The 24,782-nt window shown below is 39.2% G+C and overlaps 1 protein-coding gene across 7 annotated transcripts in view; it reads right to left on the bottom strand.

The window, feature by feature from the left end:
* TMCC1 (transmembrane and coiled-coil domain family 1) overlaps nucleotides 1-24,782 on the bottom strand; it is a 111,573-nt gene that overhangs the window by 20,402 nt on the left and 66,389 nt on the right. Inside the window, exon 1 of one of the 7 annotated variants that reach the window (XM_087887886.1) lies at nucleotides 9,810-10,025. The exons of the other annotated variants lie outside the window; for them this stretch is intronic. The gene's annotated coding sequence lies outside the window, so the exon portion shown is untranslated. Of the gene's footprint in view, nucleotides 1-9,809; nucleotides 10,026-24,782 lie in introns of those variants that run through there. 7 annotated transcript variants of the gene reach the window in all.

The following is a 24,782-nucleotide window of genomic DNA, read 5'->3' as shown; positions in this document are numbered from 1 at the left end:
CGAGATAAGGCAGAAACTGAGGGGTAATAAGGGCTGTTTTAAGCTAATTATTGAAATAGAAATGATTTAGAGAGGGGAAGAAAGAGAAAATGCACGCACACATAGAGAAAATGATGGCTTGAGGGAAAACATAACTATGCCATTTTAGTTAGACAGAAAGATCCCAGGAAGAGCATATAAAATCTACAAAAGATTGATATAATGGAAACACTGGAATCTATCCATCCCTGTTCTAAGAAACAATGGCAGGATGCCTATTCATGTGAAAGATTTAGGAAGGATTTCTAAATCTTTCTTTGCAAAAGGGACTAGTTCAGCTGACAGGCACTGAGGGATGGGAGACAGATATCTTTACCCTGTTACCAAATGATCCATCCCAATACTTGTCAAATGGTATTCAAGTTCACAAGGAGAACAATAAATAGATTACCAACACAGGGACAGTTAGCAGTAAGAGGGGGAAAAAGACTAGCTATTTCCTAACTACTAGTTTCTTGCTTGGCAACCTGGAGGGGAAAAGCTGGCTATCCTTCTTCACTGTTAGGCTTGGTGTGGGAGAGCTGGCTCTTTCAGAGGCCCTCCATTTCTAACCCCGCCATAGGTGACCTGTGGGACTGAACCTGGTGGATAAACAGCTGGTTATCCCTTTTCACCTGCCATCTCCCAGCATGGGGATCACTTGTCTGGGCTGGAAGAATGGAAGAGCAACAGTAAAATACAGTTTTAAGCTGCCAGATCTCTTGATTCCATAGGACTGAAGGTTCTGGAAGTTTGAAAGAACTCCCTGGGCAAAAGATGAAGAGTCCTGATACGGCTGAATCCATCTCAAGCCACTCCAATTCAGTTGTGTTTGTTTATTTCATCAATTTATATGCCTGCCCAACTTGCAAATTGTGACTCCGTCAGTAGATACGCCACAAAGTCAGCTGAATTTCCTGGTTCATTCTCAAGAACCATCTCAGAGCACACTTTTCTCTGGAGGCTACAATTGTAGATGAAAAGGGTCAAGGTTTTTAGAAGTTGCAACTAGTGTAATTAGAGACAGGTGTTATGCCTCTTTTAGAAAAACTGCCACCTGTCAGTAACTCTAGGTTGTACAATTATTCCAAAAGGCGGTACCCTATTAATTGGTACAGGTGATATTTAGTTAAATTGTTAACAATGAGACTGAGTCTACTCATGTCTTGGTATGCAGTTCAACATTACATCTACATCTTTAACATTTAAATATTTTCCTGCAAATCTGCTTATATACATTAACATAATATCTCCAAAAGATACCAAATGATCACATTACCGTATGATATAAACCAGTGAAATGTCAAATTTTTCATACTTTCAAAAAAAAATAAAAATCTGATAACCATTCTTTCAAAATATATATATATATATATCTGGGAGAGTCTAATACAATTTTCGGTGAACAAGCTTTAGTTTTAGATTTGTTGTTACTATTTAACATTTTTAAAAACATGAATTGATTGATGGGACTTTAACTAAAGAAATGCTTGAGTTTTTGGTGTGACAAGGATAAATCCTGGGGAAAAGAGACAGGAATGAAATAAGTTTTTTTTAAAAAAAGTAAAATGAAAGTAGAATATACAGGAGGATGCAGTAACAGTGGGTTCTTGTGATGTTACAATCTTATATTTTATGTAAAATGCCAGTAATCAGTTGAGGAAAGCGTTCTAGAAATATTTGTATAAGTGATGCTTGTGGTAACATGTGAATGCAAACCTGGCACTGCTGGCTGGCCTGGGGCCTTGATAAAGGCATGGTATGTTGTGGGTCGCTGATGGGGAAGATGTCAGTCATCCTCTAGTTTTAAATTTTTCTATTTAATTCTCTTAATTTTAATAGCTTTGTATGATCTTCTTTACCTTTTTATTATATTGTAAGTTGCTCAGAGTCGCTATATCAGTGAGATGAGCAGCATAAAAATTAAACAAACAAACAAACAAATAAATAAATGCTATGAATATGTGTTCTTATGTGTACATATGATGCTGGGTTGTTGGTTAAGAATCTGAATAATTCCCAGCAAATGTTAGCAATAGCAATAGCATTTATATATTGCACCACAGTGCTTTATAGTACTCTCTGAACGGTTTATAACGTCGGCATATTTCCCCCAATAATCTGGGCCCTCATTTTACCGATCTCAGAAGGATGTAAAGCTGAGTCAACCGTGAACCGGTTCAGGATTGAATTTGTGGCTGTGGGCAGCTGTCCTACAATACTGCATTCTAACCATTGTGCCACAATGGCTTCTAAGCTCACAGTTTAGACAGACTGTTTGTATTTAAACATTATTAATCGATCAAAGATCAAGGCACCCATGTTTGAAAGGAAGAACAAATTCTACAATTGCCAGTTATATATTAACAATGAAACATTAGAATAAGTACATGAGACTGTATACAAATATGTGATTATTAAAAATGGGACCAAGATGGAGAAATTTAAAAACATTCAAGGGCTGATAGAATTGTAATGACGAATACATAGCCTTTTGCAAGGAATTAATTTTCATTGATGGTCCTAAAAATATTCTCCCTATCTACCTCCTCCTTCATAGAACTGAAAATTGGGAATGTCAGGAGAAACATAAAGTAAACTGGTAGAGTAGAAATGGGAAGCTTAAGAAATATATATGGTAAAATGAGATAAGGTAATGAAAGAACAGTTGTTGAATGAATGTGGATTGAATACAAAAGTAACTGATCAATACAACAGAAGAACATTCACATGGTTTTGTTATTAATTTGTGGCAAAGAAACATTTTGACATAGTGTGGTTTTCCTACAAAAATACAATTGTTCAAATTATGGGGGGAGAAAAACTTTGACTTTGCCCTGCATTTTGAATGTTCACTCTGACTATCTTTCCAATGCAAGTCTAATATATTTTAAAAAATGCTTCCCAAGCTTTTAAATTTGTGTATGTATTTTATTTCGATCCTGTTTTACAGAGTAGTTGTTTTTAGCTTACTGTAATGTATCAGCTATTGCATGGTGTTTTAAATATTTTACTCGAGTCATTCCATTAATGTATTTTAAAGGAAGAGTATAAATCTCAATAAAATATTTTTGTAAATAATTCACAAACATAGAAAGATATTTATGGATGCTAATTGCAATAGATATGAACAAAAGATATGCTCATCTTCAGAAAAGAGGACAGGAGGAATACAATCAAAAACCAAATCATAAATAAAAATACCTAAATTGCTTTGGAGTTGTTTTTACTCAAACTGAAAATTAGCACTTATATTCCCCTCCAGATGAAGTTATCTTAAAAACATAAACATTTTTTTTATGTTCTTAAGATTGGTTGATCAAGACGTTATTCCTGAATTAATACTCTTACTACTGTAAGGTCATAATTAAATGATACATCAATATTAGATATTTCTTTTTATATAACATCACGTCACATAACTAGAAAAACATGTAATGTAGTTTGTATACTTTTCAGATGACTTATTGGAGAAAGGACAAGGAGGAGATATGTAACTGCTATTTGGGGGGAAATAAATCCAATGAAAATGAAACTATTTAGATAATGTTCTCTGTACCTTATACTCTGGAACAGTGGTCCCCAACCTTTCTGATTCTGTAGACCAGCAGTTTTAGAGTTTTGCGTGCTCGCATACTTGCCCGCCACTTGCACAGCCTAGTACCGGGCCATGGACTGGGGGTCGGGGAACCTTGCTGTAGAAAACATGTTTTGTTACGGTCTTTTAAATCAACCCTGACTCTTGGTAACTGTAGGAACAAGTTTTCTTCATTTGGGGGTGGGGAAGAGAAGTGGAACTCATCAAGGAAAGTAAGTTACAGGTTTTGTCACCTTCTTACCAGTAAATTTAGCAAATTCAGTGGTTAAAAAGGATCGAGATTGAAGGGCAAAGGCAGACAGTTTAATTACAGAACCTAATTGGGGAGAGGGAAGAACAACAAGAAGTCTGTCCCTCCCAGCTTTATTTTCTTTATTGAAAAAAAAAATGGGTTGGGGGGGGGGAGTTAAGCAAGGGAAAGGTTTGGCTGCTACCTTGATTATAGGCATCCAATTTCCCCAAAGCCTAGGAGAGGTCTGCAGTCTCCCAGTACGGGTAGAGGCCAACCCACAAATGTGGCTTCATTGACCAAGCATGGAGGCTTGTTTGGAAGCCTCTCTGGCACTGGAACACGGCCCTAGGCCCTAATCTAGCTGGACTCTTCCTCCCTGCTGGGCTTTTTTTGGCTTTGCAAAGCTTTTTGCTGCTTGTCTGCCTCTTTAGCTGGGTGATGGGTCTCCCCTACCCATGCTGGCTTACGTTCATTTTATAGTGGCATCAGGGAGGCAGAGGTGATTAAGCAAGGCTGTCTCACAGGCTCCATTATGTTTAAAGGTCAAGGACTACCTGTATTGCCTCTAGTCACCCTCAACTGATCTCAGCAGAATTAGGAGTAACTGGGTTAGTGAATGCATGGGAATGATCATCTTCCTGCCTTTTAAAATAAATTTTGGTCAACTCAAGGCAGAAAAACAGGCAGGGCTAAACATACAAACATGTGCATGATTTTTTTAAATGTTATCTAATTCCGGGTTTTATTTAATTGACCAAACTAAGTAATAATTTTAATTAGCAATTTTATGATGTTTGTGTGTCTATATTTTTCTTGACTGTACACCGCCTTGAGTCCTACGGGAGAAAGGCAGTATAGAAATATAATAAATAAATAAATAAAAAAAATGCCTAACATTATTTCCTCCTCCTATTTTCCTCATAACAACCCTGTGAAGGGAGTTGAGCTGACAGAGAGCTGAGTGAGTGACTGATGGACAGACTAGAAAGTTAGTAAAAAATACCCTGGACAAAGTGGTGGCAAAACACTTCTCTACACAAGATGGGTAGAATCACCAGGAATTAACTGAGCACAATGGGGGGAATTCTTTTTTTATTGCTGAGTCACAAGTGATTATTTTAGAAATTATTTATGACCCAGACTGGCTTTTACGAATCAGCTGTTTTGGGGAGTGGAGGAAGATTTGGCTGCAGAAAAAAGAACAGGCTTTTTTCCCCACATTAAATAGCACAATTGTTTCATACAATTGTTTCATACAGTTGGTAGCTTGCACCGCCAATATCATTTTGTGGAGTTGTTTTTTTCCTCTGATAGTGGTGTAAAAAGTATAGTTTTCATTTAGAACTTTTTCTCTGCTCTTCTTAATTTTGGAGGAATATAAAGGAAAACCACTTTAGTTTAGTTTATCTAAATACCCCCTTACTGTATCTAAATATAATATGAACCATTATGTGAAAATTTAGAAATTATTTGAAGAGAGAAGATGGTTATCAGATCATATCATGGAAAAAAAAACCTGTCTATCAGACCCTTCTGAACTTTCACTGCACATCAAAAATTTTGTGCTAAGAAATATTGAAATCTATATTGAAATAATGGGGCATGCATTTATATAAGTTAACAAACAATGGGAGATGCAAAGAGTTGCCTACTGAGTTTTCTGACTGCTTTAACTTTTGGGGGCTATTTCTTTCCAATTCAATTAGACAAACTTCTTAATTTCATTTCCAGTAGACACACAGAACCCCTCAAACAATTGTTGCAATTAAATTTGTATTTATTTTTTCCTTGAAATTGAAGAATCCAAAATGTATAGGATGTTTATATCTGGATTTCCAGGGATTAAGCATGGAATCACAAAATCCATTGCCTTGAGTAGAGATCTGAAGTGGTCTAGGAAATGAAAACCCATTTAAATGTTCTCATCTAAATATTATTTAATTCTAAGTTCAGTGATGATGCTTTTGGGGAAAACATGGCTGGTAAAAGGCCTACTTATTTGATTGTAATATGAGCATCTTTTTTGTGGCAATGGAACAACTCTGAGCAACTGCACATTTGTTTTTGTTTTTTTAAGATTAAAAAATGGACTATACTACTGCAATATAAGCAGCTTCAAGCTTAAGGGAATGTTTGGTTTTGTGATGCTTTCCTTTTCTATATATGTTTGTGTGTCATATTGTATTTTCATATTGTCAAATTAATTACTAATTTAATTTTTAAAAATCAGCTCCCAAAAGGTATATTTTGTTTCTTTTGTAATAATTCTCCATTCATTAAGATGTAAATCTATAATCGATGAACATGTGTCTGTCTGTCTGAAAACCCAGAAAACAATCTTCTGTCAAGCCTACAAAATTACTAAGATTTATTCACAGATTCATTAGAAGGAATTAGGAACCAATTTAGATATAAGTTTCGGCAATTCGCCACTGTTCTGTATGCTTTTTAATATATATATATATTATATATATATATGAGCCTGAAGATGACAGGGTGTGAGCCTGTCGAAACGTTGCTTTAAGAAAAACTTTTAAAGTCACTGGTAGGATTTTAGCTGAGGTTTTAAAGGACCTTGCAGAGTGCTCTGTAGGGAATTTTAGAAGATTTTAAGCTGGGATTTTAACTAGGATTTTAAATATTTTAACCAACTTATTTATAATGACGTGGGAAAACACCCGAGATTTTAATTTTTTGCATATATATTCATTCGTCATCTTCAGGCTGGTGTTCTCGGCTTCGTGCTTCCAGGATCAATGGAAGCTCTGCTCTCTGGGAGTCTCCCAGAGAGCAACACAGAGTTGCAGTTTGTCAGCAGAAAAAGGGCCCAAGAACTTGTGAATGAGATTTCACAGAACCTAGGGCTGTAGAACAACTAAGTTTACATAGGTAAAACCTGGCTAGAGAGAATATGCACATAAAAGCCTATGAAAAAAGATACATATATATATACATATATATATATACATATATATATACATATATATATACATATATATATATATATATATATATATATATATATATATATATATATATATATATATATATATATATAAAAAGACATATAGCACGCATGTATGAACCACAGAAATGGTTCAATTTAGGGGATGCACTGAGAAAGCTATTTATGTATTCTATATGGATTGTTCATACTGTCACCTATTCAGTCACCTATATCGCGTATAAGATAATTACCTTATGATTATCTTAATTTGGTACAAGATATCTTTGCATTAATACCATTTATACTTATTATATAAGTAATTTACTACTTCTATCTTCTGGCATGAAAGTGACTTCTAACCAGTGGCGAAATCCAAATATTTTTACTACCGGTTTTGTGGGCGTGGCTTGGTGGGCATGTCAGGGGAAGGATACTGCAAAATCTCCATTCCCACCCCACTCCAAGGGAAGGATACTGCAAAATCTCCATTCCCACCCCACTCCAAGGGAAGGATACTGCAAAATCTCCATTCCCACCCCACTCTGGGGCCAGCCAGAGACGGTATTTGTCGGTTCTCCGAACTGCTCAAAATTTCCACTACCGGTTCTTCAGAACCTGTCAGAACCTGCTGGATTTCACCCCTGCTTCTAACTTTATACTTATGGTAAAATGCAGCTCATATCAGCCTTGCAAGATAGCCCACACATCCAGAAGTACTAAATGTATCTTTAATTCTGTTAAATTAACAGAATCTTGCAAGTCTGAAAGTATCTCTCCCTCCGCTCACCTTTACAGTCCAAGAAACTAGGCAGAGTCTCTTCTGAGTCGTTTACCACACCCCCATTACTTTGGCAAACTTAGCTGCCCTTTATCTGACTGTTGTCTAGTCTGTGGTTCTTCTTCCAATTTACTGAGGCCATTTCCACATGCCATTACAGTCCTCCATTACATCATCGGTAAACTATTATTGTTGCGGCACATCAAAACAGTGCTAAGGAGTGAATTAGTAGTATCAGGTGTTGCTTTTAACAAAGAAACTCATATGTTAAATAATAACAATTTGTTCCTATATTATATCATATATATTGGCATCCAAATTTACATTGGTTAAATGGAGATACAAAATTTATTGGGATCAACTGTGTTCAATGTAGCACAGGCAGCTTTATGATATAGGGAGAAAAACAGTATGGTATAATTATGTGAATAAATTGCAAAATACATGCATGTAAATGTGTATTATTTTACTAGGCTTATATTGTATTGACTACTGCAACACTCTCTACCTAGGGCTGCCCTTGAGGACCATCTGGAGGCTTCAGCTGGTACAGAATGCAGCCGCGCAAGTCGTGATGGGTGGTTCCCGATACACCCATGTTATACCTCTCCTGCGCGACTTGCATTGGCTGCCGGTTGCCCCCTGGGTGAGATTCAAAGTGCTGGTGATGACCTATAAAGCCCTACATGGCTTAGGTCCAGGATATTTGTTGGACCATCTGCAACCAGCAACAGCTCCCCATTGCCCGGTGCGTTCTCACAGGGAGGGCCTATTCAGGGTGCCGTCGGCTAGACAGTGTCAACTGGCGACCCCTAGAGGTAGAGCTTTCTCTGTGGGTGCTCCCACCCTCGGCAACCAACTTCCTCTGGGGCTCCACTTGGCCCCTGACCTCCGCACCTTCCGCCACGATTTAAAGACATGGTTGTTCAGCCTGGACTGGGGGGGGGGGGTTAACATGTATTTTAACATGCTTTTATTCTGATATTTTATTGTTGTGAGCCACCTTGAGTCCTACAGAGATAGGGCGGCATATAAATTAAATAAAATAAATAAATAAAATAAATTTTACCCCAGCTTTCAGGCACCGTTTGGAAACACTACTGTTTATGAAGGCTTTTATTGGCATAATTATATCTGCCTTTATCTTGGATATTTGCAGCTCTTCTAAAATTATACTAAAGATGTTTTGAACATTCTTGGCATATTTAGAGAGGTGGGGCTACTAGGGAGTGGGGAAGACATTGTACTTTTGCCCATAAAATATAGGTTCATCTTAATTATATTGGAAAGTACTTTGAAAAATTTCATTAAAAAGCTGGGCATTTTTCAAGCTATTCATCAAAAGCTTTCCGTATTTTAAGAAGTGCGAGGTATCTTCCCATTCCAAACAGAAGATCCCATTAACTGGGATTAATATCACTTGAAACTTTCCACCAGAATATTTTACAGTGATTTTTATTGTGCATTATTTATTTTAAGCAACTTTTGATTTATGGTAAAAGAGAGCTGCTGCACACAGTACATTAGTAACAACAGTGGCATTTCTTAGAAAAACATTCACTCAGAAAACAATATATTTGTCGGCAAATGGGTCCAGATTTTTTTATGGTATTAGCATGGAGCTAGCATAATAGCTTATGCATGCATATTTTATATTCCAGAATGGAAAATAAATCAGTACAAGTGTAAACTTTTTAATCTATTTTCATCTGTACCCTGAGTAAGAAATGTATGATAACGTACGGATGCTCCTCCAGAACGTACTCTGCACAACAAATCGTGTTTTTATTTTCAGAGGTGTAGATGGATAGAAAACTTGTTAGCCCTTATATTTCTTTTCATGCTGGAGTAGCAGTTTATAAAATTTTAAAAAGATAACTATGTTAATTACAAAAAGAAATGGGATATACTATGCCTATACTTGCTTCTCTGTCCAGTATCGATGATTCTGCAGTATTGTTTATATTCTTTATAAAATGCACATTGTACAGTTGGGGGGGGGAGGGGGAAGCAAAGCAAGCAAAAAAGGTTTGCGGGTCCAAAGCATCTCTTTCATACACTTATCTTTCAAAAGGAAATGCCATTCATAACTGAGATGCAAGAAGTTCTATACTCTGAACCGACTTAACTGCCAGTGTTAAAACAATTACAGGATAACCAAAAAGCCAAGGCAACGTAAGAGCCGGAAGGAAATAAATTTAGTAAAAGATTGCTTATCAATGAAGTCATATGCTACCTGAGTTTTAAATAGTAGAACAGCCTCATCGGTTGCCACAAGGTTTCCTGGGATGATCTCACCTGGATTGGCTCACAGACATGCTTTTCACAGCACACACAGGTACAGCAGCACCACATAAACATTGCTGCATGGCCGGTGAGCAACGCCTTGCCCAGTGCTAGGTACTGCTCGGACTGGCTACTTCGTTCCCTACATCTGCGAAACTGAAAGTGCTCTGTGCAGTTGCTGTATAAAAAGACCATTTGCCAAAACAAACAGCTCTGTGTGCTTCAGTATCATTGATTCAAATGAACAGTTACACTGAGGCTGCACATGGCAATACGCTATCTTGGCAGAGAACATTAAGAAACAATAAGCAAGCTCATGGGCACTTGAATTTAACGCGACAGAACCACACAAGCCTCAGCTAGATACCCTCACCTGGGATATTTGTTCATTTAATACAGTATTCTTGTTTCCAGTATTCTTGGAAAGTTTATAACTATTTATAGAGCCCTTATGTAAAGGGAAGGAGAATTTATCAGGGTTTTTTTTCCTTTTCAGCATCCAGGTGGGGTGGATTCTATACGTTTAATGTTAAATTTATTTGATATTTGGTCCTTTTTTGTACACATTTTTTCTTTTGTTATTGTTATTGTTGGATTATGTTCTGTTTTCCATCTCATGCTTGCTGATAAAACTATACATCTATATTTATCTATCTATCTATCGAATAATCTGTCTGTCTATCTATCTATCTATCTATCTATCTATCTATCTATCTATTCCGATATATACACATACACACATGCATACACACACACACACACACACACACACACACACACACACACACACAAACCTAGGTATACCCGTGTATACCCAATTGGGCTTATTATCAGGGGATGTCTTATTTGGGGGGAAGCAGGATATTAAAATAGAGTTACAGCTGAGCTAGTCAATTAATTTTTAAACTGCTACCTCCTCAAAATTTGTTTTGAAACCGGATAGCCAATAACCTTACATGCATGGAAGGCAGGCATCATTATTTTAAGAGATGACTCTACAGTTTTATCCTGGCAATTGATTCATCTAAAAATGATGTCTGCAAACAATACCAGGAAATGAAAAATATTGGGACAATTGTTTATCCAATTATTACTAACTTTACTGAATTTGATGTTACAGGAATTATGAGACTGTGCTTCAATTTCTGTTTCCATTTTATCTGCTCCTTCCAAATATTAGAATAGCCAAAAAAATTATTCTACACGGATATCAGTGTCATCCTCTCTTTAAGACAAGCCAGTCTTTGATGCAATAAGTAAGCCTAAAATACTGACTGTGATGAAGAAAAATTAAGATCTCTTCCCAAGTATATCCAAAAATAGAAAATTAATAATAGTCAGACTGAGCAAATTAAGACAGACATTCTATACATCTATAAATTCCTATACATTTTTCTAAAGACAAAATGGCAGAAGCAAGGCAGCACCAGTTTACAGCAATTACAGCACGCTTTCAGTTCTTGTAAAGCAATGTCATAATTTCAATACTACTATATACATCAGCATGTTTTAACAGTACCTTAATGTATATAATATTGAACTAAACGAGGTAGAATTTTACTTCTGGAGCAAAACAGAAGAATTTGCAAGGATGGGTCAATAGCAAGAAATAAAATACCGTATTTGTTTTACTTCATAAAACAGAAGATGTGTCAGAGTTTTTTTAAAATTAAAAGAAAGAAAGTTTTAATTGAACTCAATTCAATTTAAATGGTGCCTGACTCTAGACAGATCAGAATAGTACAGTTGTACAGTAATAGCAGTAGTTGTGATTGGTTGCACAGTCAGTCAGATGTCTAGACTGGATTTGGCATTTTTAATCATCTATCAATTATTATTTTTATGGTTGGTTGCACAGTCAGCTTACATGTTTAAACTGGATTTGGCATTTTATACTATTATTGTTGTTGTTGTTGTTGTGGCCACCCATTCCAGCAGACTCTCAGCAAGCTTACAAAAAAAAAAACAATTAAAACATAAAACAACATATACTCTACAAGAAAAGAATCAAATATTATTAATATGGCTTTATAGTTCATAACCTGAGGGATCTTAAACCACACCCAGAAGCAGATTGATAACCAGTGCAGCTTATGGACCAGAGTTATCATCTGGGAATACCAAAGCATGCCTATCACCATGCTGCTGCATTTTGAAACAGCTGAACGTTCTGTGAGATCTTCAAGGGTAGCCTCATGTAGCATGCATGTAGCAGAAGTTCAGCTGTGGGGTGAGTAAAGCCTGAGTGACTTATGCAAGAAAAGGCACAACTGGCATACCAAAAGATGCCTGTGCAAAGGCCTTCTTCTTTGCCACAGCTGCCACCCGCTTAGCTGCCACAGCTGCCACTTGCATAGAAACTGTGAGTCCCAAAAGACCTTCAGGATGCATACCACCCTTAAGGGGGGAATACAACCCCATCCATGGTCAAATATACAGTCTCCCTAGATCTAGGTGGCCCTAAGACCCACAGCTGTTTAGTTTGAAGATGGCTTTACCTCATCCTGGCCCTCATAGTCTCCAGGTACCAGGGAAGGACATCGACAGCTTCTCTGCCACCCTGGCATCAAAAGATATAACTGGATATCATTAGCAAGCTGATGATAACCAAACCCCAAACTAGATAATCTCACCGAGTGATTTTATGTAGTAGTTAAATAGGAGGGGAGATAGGACTAAGCCCTGAGGGACCCAGCAAAGGAGGGGTCCCTTTTCCCCCTAACCAACACTGACCAGAATCAGCCCCAAAGGCAGGAAGAGAACTCCTAAAGAACAATGCCTCCAATTTCCAAGTCTAGGAGCTGACTGAGAATGATACGTAGTCAATGTTACTGAAAGCCAGGAGAGATTAAGAAGGGCAAGGATGGATGCACCGCCTCAATTTTGGCTTCATTATTGGCTATATAGGTAGTTCTTAAATTACAACCATTTATCCAGCAAGCCTTCAAAGCTACGACAATACTGAACAAGGGGGATTTATGATGGGTTCTGAGAGTTCCAGCTGTGGCAGCATCCTTCATGCCATGTGATCCGGGTACTTGGCACTTGGCACTTGGCACTTGGCTCACAATTATGACATTAAAGCAAACCACAGTCACTTAGTTATGATTTCTAAGGGTAGGGCCGAGGACTTGGATTGAAGGGTAGGGCCGACTTTGTCCAGTATCTGTATGACAAAATCGCCCAGATTCGGGAAGACTTGGACTCTGACTGGGTAGATTCAGGAGGGATGATGGAGGCAGGTCTTGAGAATGTTATCTGGGAAGAGTTTGACTCTGTGATTCCCAAAGACGTGGACAGAATTCTGGGTAGACTGAACGCAGCCACATGTTTATTGGACCCATGTCCCTCCTGGTTGGTGCTGGCTTCTCGGGAGGTGACACGAGGCTGGCTCCAGGGGATTATAAATGCTTTGTTGAGTAAGGGTGACTTTCCCACCGCCTTGAAAAAGGTGGTGGTGAGGCCTCTCCTCAGGAAGCCTTCCCTGGACCCGGCAGTGTTAGCAAACTATCGTGCAGTCTCCAACCTTCGCTTTGTGGCAAAGGTTGTTGAGACTGTGGTTGCGTGACAGCTTCCCCAGTACCTGGATGAAACGGTTTATCTGGATCCGTTCCAGTCGGGCTTCAGGTCTGGGTGCAGCACGGAAACGGCATTGGTCGCGTTGGTTGATGATCTCTGGAGGGTTCAGGACAGGGGTTGTTCTTCTGTCCTGGTCCTATTAGATCTCTCAGCGGCTTTTGATACCATCGACCATGGTATCATGCTGCAACGGTTGGGGGTGGGAGGCAGTGTTGCGGTGGTTCTCCTACTTTCTCTCCGACCAGTTACAGTCTGTGTTGGCAGGGGGGAGAGGTCGACCCCAAGGCACCTTATATGTGGGGTGCCACAGGGGTTGGTCCTCTCGCCCCTTCTGTTCAACATTTACGTGAAGCCACTGGGTGAGATCATCCGTGGTTTCGGGGTGAAATACCATCAGTACGCTGGTGACACTCAGCTGTACATCTCCACCCCGGACCACCCCAATGATGCCCTTGAAGTGATGTCCCGGTGCCTGGATGGGGAGAAACAGATTCAGGCTAAACCCATCCAAGACCGAGTGGCTGTGGTTTCCGGTGTCCCAATATAGTCAGTTGGTGCCATCACTGACTATTGGGGGCGAGTCGTTGGCACCCACGGAGAGGGCTCGCAACTTGGGTGTCCTCCTGGATTTGCGACTTTAGAAGAGCACTTGACGGCCGTGGCTGGGAGGACTTTCTATCAGGTTCGCCTGATCCGCCAATTGTGTCCCTTTCTGGATCGGGACTCCTTACGCACGGTCACTCATGCCCTCGTCACCTCCCACCTGGACTACTGCAATGCTCTCTACATGGGGCTCCCCTTGAGGAGCACCCGGAGGCTCCAACTGGTGCAGAGTGCGGCTGCGCAGGTGGTTATGGAAGCGATGTGGCACTCCCATGTTACACCTCTCCTGCGCGAGCTGCACTGGCTCCCGGTGGTCTTCCGGGTGCGCTTCAAGGTCTTGGTTACCACCTTTAGAGCGCTCCATGGCTTAGGACCTGGGTACTTACGGGACCGCCTGCTGCCACCAGTAGCCTCTCACCGGCCAGCTCTCATAGAGAGGGGCTCCTCAGGGTGCTGTCGGCCAAACAGTGTCAACTGGTGGCCCCCAGGGGGAGAGCCTTCTCTGTGAGGGCACCTGCTATCTGGAATGAGCTCCCCCCGGAGAGATGGAGGACCCCGGATTTACGCACCTTCCGCTGTGCCCTCAAGACCTTTTTATTTCAACAGGCTGGCCTGTCCTAACCTCCCTTTTTAATTGTAAATTTTAAATCTGTTTTAAACTTTAGGGTGTTTTAATCTGTTCCGGGCCAAACTATTTAATTGGTTTTTATATTGTCTTTTAAATTTTGTAGTCTATATGTTTTATCTCTTTGGCTGTTCATCGCCCTGAGTCCTTCGGGAGTAGGGCGGTATATAAATCTAATAAAATGAAAATGAAATGAAAAATGAAAATTTCTGATGTTCCCTGTCAGTTTCTGTCAATGGTGAACCCAGCAAAAAACAACAGCAGAAGTCGCAAATCACATGAAGTTCTTAATGACAAATGTGGTTCTTATTTAACGATGGCAACCAGAACTGTCATAATTGCTGTTGCTAAGCAACGCAGGTATGTGATGTCTTGCTTTACAATAATTCCTTTAGCAATGGAATTCTCAGGCCCTATTGCCATTGTAACGCAAGGACTATTACCTATAAATTTCCCATTTATAAATATTTCATACAAATACAAATAACAAAGAGCTATTTGGATACATGCTCCCCCTTCCCCTCTCTAATAATCACAAAGATACTGGAATATGTTCCTTTGGTTTTTCATTGCTCAGAGTTTTGCAGAGTGTCAGGTTTGTTGAATTAAACCATTTTTGTAATGCCTGATTGAAACTGCCTTGAAAACCATGGCTATTTAAGTTTGCTTTAGGAAAAAGACAAGCGTAGTTTAAAAAAAAAACATATTTTCCTTATCACTCTGACTGTGAAAGAGAGAAGAGGGACAGTGTATAAATTATAGTTCACTTCATTTCCATCACAATATAATGGTTTAATGTAATGCTGGATGATCTTGATTTGAAGTTAGCTGACAGACATGCAAATCCTTCCCTCTGACTATCCCAGAAACACTTAAATGATTTAAAGTAAAATTAAAGATTAACTAATATTTACAGATAGTGGAAATGGAAGAACATGTCTGTGTGGGTGCCTACAACAATTCAAATTTTATCCCTTATTACAAAATATTTTTTGTAGCAATCTCTATAGTACAGTACTTGTCATGCTCTTAGTTTCCGTTTATTAACATTCAACCTGAAGGACCGCTTACAGTACACCTACGCTCAAAAGTGTATCTTCCTACTCATTAAGATCTGCCTCAGAGATGCTGGTCACAGGCCAACTTATGACTGGTAAACCTGTGTGTTATGGAATTTCTGATCAAGGAGGCAAGAATTTCAATTGCCCAAAATTTTAAATGGATTTTAAAATTTATTTCATTCTTTTCCCCCCACGAATGAATCTTTTCTAGCTCAAAATGAAATACCTTTATGGTTTAATTAAAAAAAAATAGAAATACTATTTTATTTATCTAGTTTAGCTGGAAAGTTCTAAGTCATGTTCATATAAATGCACTGAATATTTTTACTGTTTGCAAGACTCTCTGAATAGATAATACACTGAGAAATGACCCATAAAATAGCTGTTTTTTTAAAAAACCAAGTCTTTCTACAAATTCTATAAACTATTTATAAACTTCTGGAATAATTATTACTAGATTAAGAATTTCTTGAGACAGAGGCTAGGCAATTCTTTACTGTTATCCTATATCATGTCCCATAGGATTATATAGCTAGCTATTTTCATAAACATTGCAGTCCTTCACTTACAATGGCAATTGGAACTGGAATTTCAGACACTAATTGATGCGATTCTAAAGTGTGACCACATCACTTAACAATACAATCCTCGCAGTGCTGTTGCCGTTGTTAGAGTTGTTGGAGTTATCTGATTGTTAGGCAAGGCAACTTCCTGCTTACTTCCCACAACCAAAGTCAGGGTGGAAATGAGTAGGAAGTTGCAGATCTCAGGCCCACAGCCAAGTAAGTGGCTGTTGACAGGTAGGTGAAGAAGTGAGGGGATTGGATAGATACAAAGGAACATCAGGGAAGGTGTGCAATAGGTGCAGTGTGATGAGGAGCAGTGAGATGGAAAGGGGTATACAAGAGATGATGTGCAGGCAGGGGAGAGTGGGCAAGAGTGCAATGGGGAGTACAAAAGGCATTGTGTGAGTCAGAGATGGTGTGTGGAGCTCAGCATGAAGCATGGAGGGTAAGAGAATAGCCAGCATGGCACAAGCATGGAGGGGGAGTTAGATGGGGGTGACTTAACCCAACGACGTGACCTTTCCTGCTGGCTTCCCCATTGATTTTCTGGGGAAGCTGGCAGGAAAGGAGGCAAATAGTGATCAAATGATTGGAGGGATTTGGTAACCAGTCATTAAGTGCAAATCAGTTGCACTTGGAGTTGCTGGGACGGCTGGAACTCCGAGATAGTCATAATCACCATTCATTCAGCACTGTTGTAACTTTGAATGGTCTCAACACAATGGTGAATGGGACAGGAATTTCTATCTCTAAGCGATGTGATCATAAAATGCAACATCATGTGACTGCATCGCTTAGCGATAGCAATCCTATCAGTTTCCATTGCCACTGTTAATCTAATGCCACGGGTTGTTAGGTGAGAACTCACGGTTCCGATCACCCATCTCCTCCCACTTATGACTGTATGACTGTAACTTGTTGCTGTATCCTTACGATTTATAATTATTGTTTCCTAGTATGGTTCAATTGCTTATTTGTACCCTATGACTATCATTAAGTGTTGTACCTTATGATTCTTGACGAATGTATCTTTTCTTTTTATGTACACTGACAGCATATGCACCATATTTGGCCAATAAAGAATTCTATCTATGCAAGCCATTCCCAGCTTTGTCCCTCCCAGCCTTGAGCCTCAGAAAGGAACTGCCTCTTCTGCTTCCTTTAGATCCCCACAACACTATCTCCCCCCCCCCAAAAAAATCTGCCTTGTAGCCACTCTGCAGTGCAACACTTCTTAGTGGTGGCACTGGGGTTGAAGAGATGGGGCTGAGCCCAACCCCAGGTCTCTACTTCAGCCCCAGCACTACTATCTCCTCAAACCCTGTGGCACAACCAGCCATCGCAGCACTCTAGTGCAAAGCCCAGCTTCCCTCTGCACACCTTGCTATGCCCAGCTGATCTTTGCAGTTTTCCTCTCACTGTTGGTAAGCATGGCTAGTGTGGCCATATGGGAGGCAGCTGCTGGCCACACTAGGCCTTCTTCCCAAGGCTGGCTGTGCCACTCTCCAAATAGTGCATACTGTTCTCCCCCAAAATATGTGACATTCTATTCTGAGAATAGAATATTCTGCTTCTGAGGCACACCGAAACATTCATGAGAATAGTGCGTGCAATTTGGAGAACAGTGGGTGCAGCCTTCTTGCAAGATTTCAGAAGGCCTCAGAAGTCTTCTGAAATATTGAAAGAACAGTATGCACTATTTGGAGAAAGGTGTGGTTATTTGACGTTTATTTGCAAGCAGCCTCAGCAAGCAGCCCCTGGTGTGTTCAGCAACTTCCCTCACATGCCAAGTCAGATGTGTCTTATCAGCAGGGGGAGGAAGACAATGGAGATCGGGGTTGAGGGGGGGTTGAGGTGGGCGATGGCAGGACTGTGGAGCTTGAGGCAGCACACCTTGATTGTGGCACAAAGTTGAAGGACATCAGCACTACTTCAGCCTCAGCGACATGGAGGAGTGTTGCTATGCACAGCAGTAAAAGGGGCAGAGATAAGGAGAGATCAGCGGGGGGGGGAGTTGAAGGACCCCCTGTAGTCATACAGTAAGTGTGGGCACACTGCCAAGTGACCATGGGGGGTGCTGCAAGGGGTGCAATGTCAGGGACCATTGATTTAGTGCTGCCATAAATTTAAATGGTTGGTGAATGAATGGTGATTAAGTGAAGGCTCTATTTACAAATATAAATTAGCATATTTTCTCTGCAGTATGAAAAATAGTAATTAAAATTGATAATTTTGGGGTGAGCTGCTCTCTTTCAAAGCAGGTAGTTAGAGTAATAAACTGGAAACTGATAGGGAAATCCCAAAATGTTTTCATGTCAGCAGATTATAGCCATTGCATTTGTTTTTCATTCAATATTCACCAGTTTACTTAAAACACAAAAGACTGGTAGTTAATTTATACCTAATTGCAGATCTATAACTACCTTGATATATTCAGGAAATCCAAAACGATCAGGAAAAAAATCTCTTCCTTTTGCAGATCAGGATAACCTGGAATCCCCAGATCCAGGTAAAATGTTCTTCTTAACATGTTCAGACTTATCATCAAAGATCACGCTAAGTACAAACTCAGGAAGAGAAGGTTCTTTTGGCACAACAAAATGCTGTATGCCCACTACAGCACAGGGCATTTTAAAAATGTGAATCCTAAGATTAATAGTTAGGAGTTCAGATGAACCTCGCATGATTTTATTTCAAAGCTGATCGCTTAGAATCAAGGAGGATTTTTTTCGTCAAAAACATTTCTGGCTACACCCTAATAAAGATACCAAATATTGTGCAAAAGTAGTTTAATCATGTGATTAGCAGTCCTCACAAGAGCACAAAGGCGTACTAATAAAAAAGATCTGTGCTTGGCCTACATACTCTTACTAACAAGTAAGCAGAAAAGACTGGAAATAGGATTCAGTACATACACTATTAAAGATTAAAGAGTTTACAGGAAAGTCCAGATTAGAAAGCCACACATGTGTTCTTTCTGCTTCGCACACCTCCTGTCAGAAAACTAAAAGGGTTTTTTTCTTTGTTTTCTTTATTATATTTAAATGTATTTAAAACATTTATTTAAATATTTTTTTAAAAAATGCCCTTTCTTTACTAACTTTTAAAAGTTAGTTAAAACTCTGTTGATAATTCTCCCTGTATATTACAAATACCTTCCCAGCATCTCATTAGATCCTGTATAGTATATACATATCTGTGGATCAAGCTTTTTCAGAAAAAGCAGCTTCCTTTTCAGTTTCTCATTATCAGATGTACTTTTCTCCTTAAATGCCTCTCTTTTTGTCTTTTGATATAAAACATATGAGAAAAATATATTAAAAGATATACCAGGAAAAGGGGAACTGCACAACTAGAATGCTAAAAGAAATGTATTTCAAGTTGCTGAATTATATTAAGCCAGCAGAGGGCATTCTAGGTAGGTTAAAATGCAGGGTTCTTATTCCCTAACAACCAATCATCTCTCAGTCATATTACAATAATTGAAAGTTGTAGGTGTGTGTATGTATATGTATATACTGTATGTAAAATCCCCTTCTCACCCCTATGGATAGTGTGTGTCTTCCTCAATCTTGGATCCTCTACCAGAGGCCTGGGAATTTGAGAGTTCTGCACAATAAATTAGCTGCTATATTAGCTGCTCCTAACTCTGCTCTCTTCTGGGCAGAAAGCTCTGATGGGATCTAGTGGAGTCACTCTTCTAGTTTAGGATCACAGCCTCAAGTGCTCCTACCACCAGTTGGGACCACTTTGATCTTTACTTTCCACATCTTCTCTAGTTTCAGCCCTGATACTACTGATACTCCTTCATTCTCATGCTGCTGTCGCTTGGCACTACTATATCTATCATCACTGCTATCTTCTGGTCTTTGTCTAGTATCATGATGTCTACCTGCCTGCCTGTCTGAATCCAGAAGTCCCACAAGATTTTTTTTTTTTTACGGTTATTATACTGCTATAATCAGTGCCTGGTGCTATCTTTTAGTCTAGTCCTTTCCAGGCATGATTTCCCAATGTTTGCCTCTCCGTTATCTGTCGCTGGTATATCCCATGCAGGATCTAGTCTTGCCATGGCATTTCCTCTGTTTGATCTTCTTCCTGTATCTGCTGCTGTTGCATTCTCTCAGTAGCTCACCTGTGGGTGCCGTCTTACTGATGTACTCCTGGATGCTCTAGCTTTCATCCAGGCCAGTGGCTTTGACATTCATCAGACCCTGCTTGCCCTCTTTCCAGCTGGTGTACTAACTCTGGATGTTGGACCTGAGGTGGAAACCACTGTACACTGTGAAGAGCTTTTGGGTCAGCTTGGCAGCTTCCATGTCCTCCTTTGGCTAGCTCACTATACTAGAAGGTTATTTGATGGCTAGCAGGACATATGATAGTGTGAATCTTGTTCTTACCCCTGAACTAGCTCTTCAAGACTAGTTTTATTCTTTGATGGTATTTGGATGCTGCCATCTTCCTCCTCCTCATGATTTCCATATGACTGTGGGACACCAATGTACTTCTAGCTGGTCTGTATGTCTGCTATGTGGCCCACGTAGTTCCACCCGATCAGTCTTAAATACCTTCCTTCTTTTGATTACTGTCTAGTTACACTTCACTAGTTCGAATGATCGCCCAATGTCTTCATTGTAGATCCATGTCAGGTGAATCAACGTCTTATCCACTCTTAGCATCCACTTTGATGTTCCACTCTTGAATTTGTATCAGGAGAACTTGAATCATGAAGCAACAGAAGTGTCTATGTGGATGGGTGTGACGGAGGGAGGGAGAACTAGTAGAACTACCAAATAGACAAAGTAATAGAAAATTAGCAGCTAAAATGCCCTGAGACTTTACAATTCAGATAAGCACTTTCCACATAATGCCTCAGACTTAAAAACGGTCAATAAAGACAAAAATGTGGATAATGGACATGGCAGAGATAGCAGAAGAGAAAGAACGAGAAGATAACAAAATAAAAAGACCTGAAAATAGAAATGTGGCAATGAAAGCAAAGAAAGTACCAACAGTTAATAGGTACCTAGGGTGCAATTACAAAACGTTGGAACTCCACTTGAACACCATCTGCATGGACAAAGTCACTATCAGTCAATTGCAAAAGACAGCTTTATTTGGAAAAGTTTACATCCAGTGACAATATCTTTAACACCATCAAACAATACCTGCCTATCCTACCTTTGGTATGACTCAATAGGTAGATTAAAAATGCCAAAACCTGTCAAAATATCTGGTTGACTTTGCGACCAACCAGAATTTTGTGCTGCTTGATTCCGGATACTCTGTGCAGCTCACAAGTAAGAATTATTTTCTAGGTTTTATTTAATATATGCTTTTTGTGCTTGAAAAGCCTTAGATACTATGTAGTAGCTGTAGATAATTTTAAATTGGATGGAGGGAATCTGGATTCAAATCTCACTCAGCCATGCATATTTTTCTAATCCTTTTTCTAATCCTCCCACTCCGTGGTCTCATCTTTGGCCATTTTTAATTTGAAACTGCTTCACAAGAGAATTCTGGTGTTTTTAAAGAAACAGACAATAGATTCCACAGCAAACGAAGAGGAACAGTTTAATGATGCCCCTCTGTTCTTTATCCTAACAAAGCAGCATTGTTCTGGGACCATGAGCTGACAAGCCAAACAAACACAGTGCGTTACGTTACGCTCTTCTTTTCATTCTTATAGATTTCTAATTTATGGACACTCATCCTTCCTTCTTCTCCTGATACAGCAAGTAGCTGATTTAAAGCTACACAAACCCACAAGCCACATCTTTTAAAACTTCTGATTCCTGGGATTCAGTAGTTCTGAGAAAGAAGCAAAAGCAAACACCGCTGCAGATCCAAACTAAAATGAAAAATTAAACATAAAACAAAGCAAATTAAGCCTCTTTGGAACAGAATTATTGGTGGGAAGAATTTTTATAGTTTTGAGAAATACATGATTTTGAAAACACAACAAAGGACTGATTAATCCTTTAATCAGTCTTAACCTGAATACATATTTATTCCTTATTACCATCATTGGAGTAGGAGACAAAAACAAGAGAGAAAGCGAAGCAAATTATCTTTCTTTAAATTTCTACTGGGGGAAAAAACTTTTGTTTTAATCTTCCTGAAATTCTAAAAAGGCTCATGGAAAATTGAATTTTAGTTTCTTATTAAAACAAAATCTGATCTCAAAGCCCTAATGGAGGGGAAAAATAATTTTAACTACAACATGTTTCTAATGAGGTTAAAAAGATTTCAGATAAATAAGACAATACACAAAAAGAACACACACACACACACACACAAACAAACATACACAACATAGTAAGAGTCTCAAGTTCTTATTACAGTCCCCAAACAATAGAAAATGTGAGGGTTAAGTAGAGTTTCGTTCAGCTAACTTTCCCATACCTGAATCCTTTCCACAATGAATCCAAATTATTTATATTCATGCCTACTTGCATGTTAAATTGGTTTTCTTTAATCAGAACTACCCTGAAGCACCATTATTGAAGAGAGGATAACAAAACATCTTGTATTCAAAGATGATGGCAAGTTTACATGCTGGCAGCAAAACAAGCAAAAGAATTTGCAATTGAGCCCAAAGTTTTCCCCCTTGCTCGAACATGCTGTTCTAGAGAGTAAGATTACGCCGGATGTCGCTCCAGTCTTGTTTCATTAAATTCTACTCTGACCATGCAGTATGAATCTATTTCTGAGAACAGCCACCCTCTTGGCAAGGCTCTGATTGGATGTTCAGGAAAGAATCAATGACTTCAACTAAGTGAACTGTGCTATGTATCACATGAACAATCTTCAACTATGTTAACAAAGACAATCAAAAATAGGCCTATATTCCCCCTCCTCTCAAATATTTTGCTGATGAAGTTCAGAAATGTACAAATTCATGTGAATCCCAACATCATCTTCACTGAACCATGTTACTGTGTAATAAACTGGCTTAACAGCAGAACTAAAAATCATGCTAAGTTGAATTATAACTGTGGCATTTGCAAATAAGCATCTTTCTCTTCAATCCCATATGAAGTCTCACTTGAAGGCTGATGCCATGGACTTTTCCTTTTTGCAAGTAAGGCAGGGTCTCAGGAGTATATGTGGTTCCCATGAGCCATAGCTCTCTTTCTCAAATACTGCCCGGAGTTAAAGATGGTAATATGAAAGGTGGTAATTTTTAAAATGTAACTGCAGGATAATTACATTAACCATACTGAGTACTGTACCCCAAATCAGCTGTTCCCAGAGGTGAATTTTAGCAACAGGTTCGTTGGTTGTGAGCTCTGTGCCTTGCTTTTTTTTCAGTCTCTGAAACTTCTGGAACTCAGTTTCAGAAAAAAACTTTTTTTCCTGCCTCTGAAAGCCTCCAAAAAAGAGCTTCAGAAAAAAAGCTTCTGAAACAAAGTTTTTTCTGAAACTTTGTTTCGGAGGCTTTTTTTCTGAAGCTCTGTTTGGAGGCTTTTTTTCTGAAGCTTCATTTCTGAGGCTTTTTTCAGCCTCTGAAACCTCCATTTGAGAGGCTGGGCGGGGCTACATTCGGAGTATAAGACGCACCCAGATTTTCACCCTCTTTTTTGGAGGAAAAACGTGTGTCTTATACTCCGAAAAATACGGTATTTATTAAAAGTGGCCTTAAATGAAACAAAATCGAATTCTTTTTTATGTTGATCCAGCTTCACTCAAGATGAAGTGCAGTTCCCAGTTCATCAAAGGGCAGCAAAATAAAGACACTATAAAAGACACTAAATTCTCCTTGTTCTTCTTTCAGTGTGTATCAATTCTAAAGCTGGCCTGACCGAGGCCATCTTGGAGGCTTCAGTGTTGCCACTATGGTGCTGAGGGATCAGGGGGAATAAAGATAACTAGGGTTTTGTAGCCAAAACAAAATAGTTACCCCTGAGAACCAAGGACATTCCCACATGTGACTGGAGAGAGGAGGAGTGAAGTTTCCAAGCAACCGGAATGCACCTTGATTGGACCATGTGACTGACTGTTTGGAAAGGAGGGGACTTTTACTTTTAATTAGGTGAAAACCGCGGGAACGTTTAGAGTCAGTTTTCAACACCTTGTGCCAATATGATATCTCCAATAAAATTGTTCTTTGAGAAACTTGCCTACCTCAGAGTTCTGCTTTCTATGGAGTTATTACTTGGAATCCTGACAGTGTGGTTGAGATCATCAAACCAAGGCATCTGACTTCAATTTTCCTGACTAGTCTTTTTCATAATCTCATATAATTTCATAACCCTGAATAGGCTGAGGGCTGGAGCGCCTAAGTGTAAGACTAATATGCTCATGTGGAGTGTTAATGGATAACAACATGCTGTGTGATTGTGGAGAGACACAGAGCCTGGCCCATCTGCTGGTATGTCGGTTACTACCAGAAACATGTACTGACAATAACTTATTTTGGGCCAACAACAAAGGTGGCTTCATTTTGGCAGTTTAAAGTCTGATCTGGACACAGAAGAAGAATTTCA

Source organism: Pantherophis guttatus, chromosome 2, assembly GCF_059756535.1.
Source record: "Pantherophis guttatus breed Tessera chromosome 2, ASM5975653v1, whole genome shotgun sequence".
NCBI classification, from domain to species: Eukaryota; Metazoa; Chordata; class Lepidosauria; order Squamata; family Colubridae; genus Pantherophis; species Pantherophis guttatus.
The sequence above is the reverse complement of the archived record's forward strand: the minus strand, read 5'-3'. Positions and strand labels throughout refer to the sequence as shown.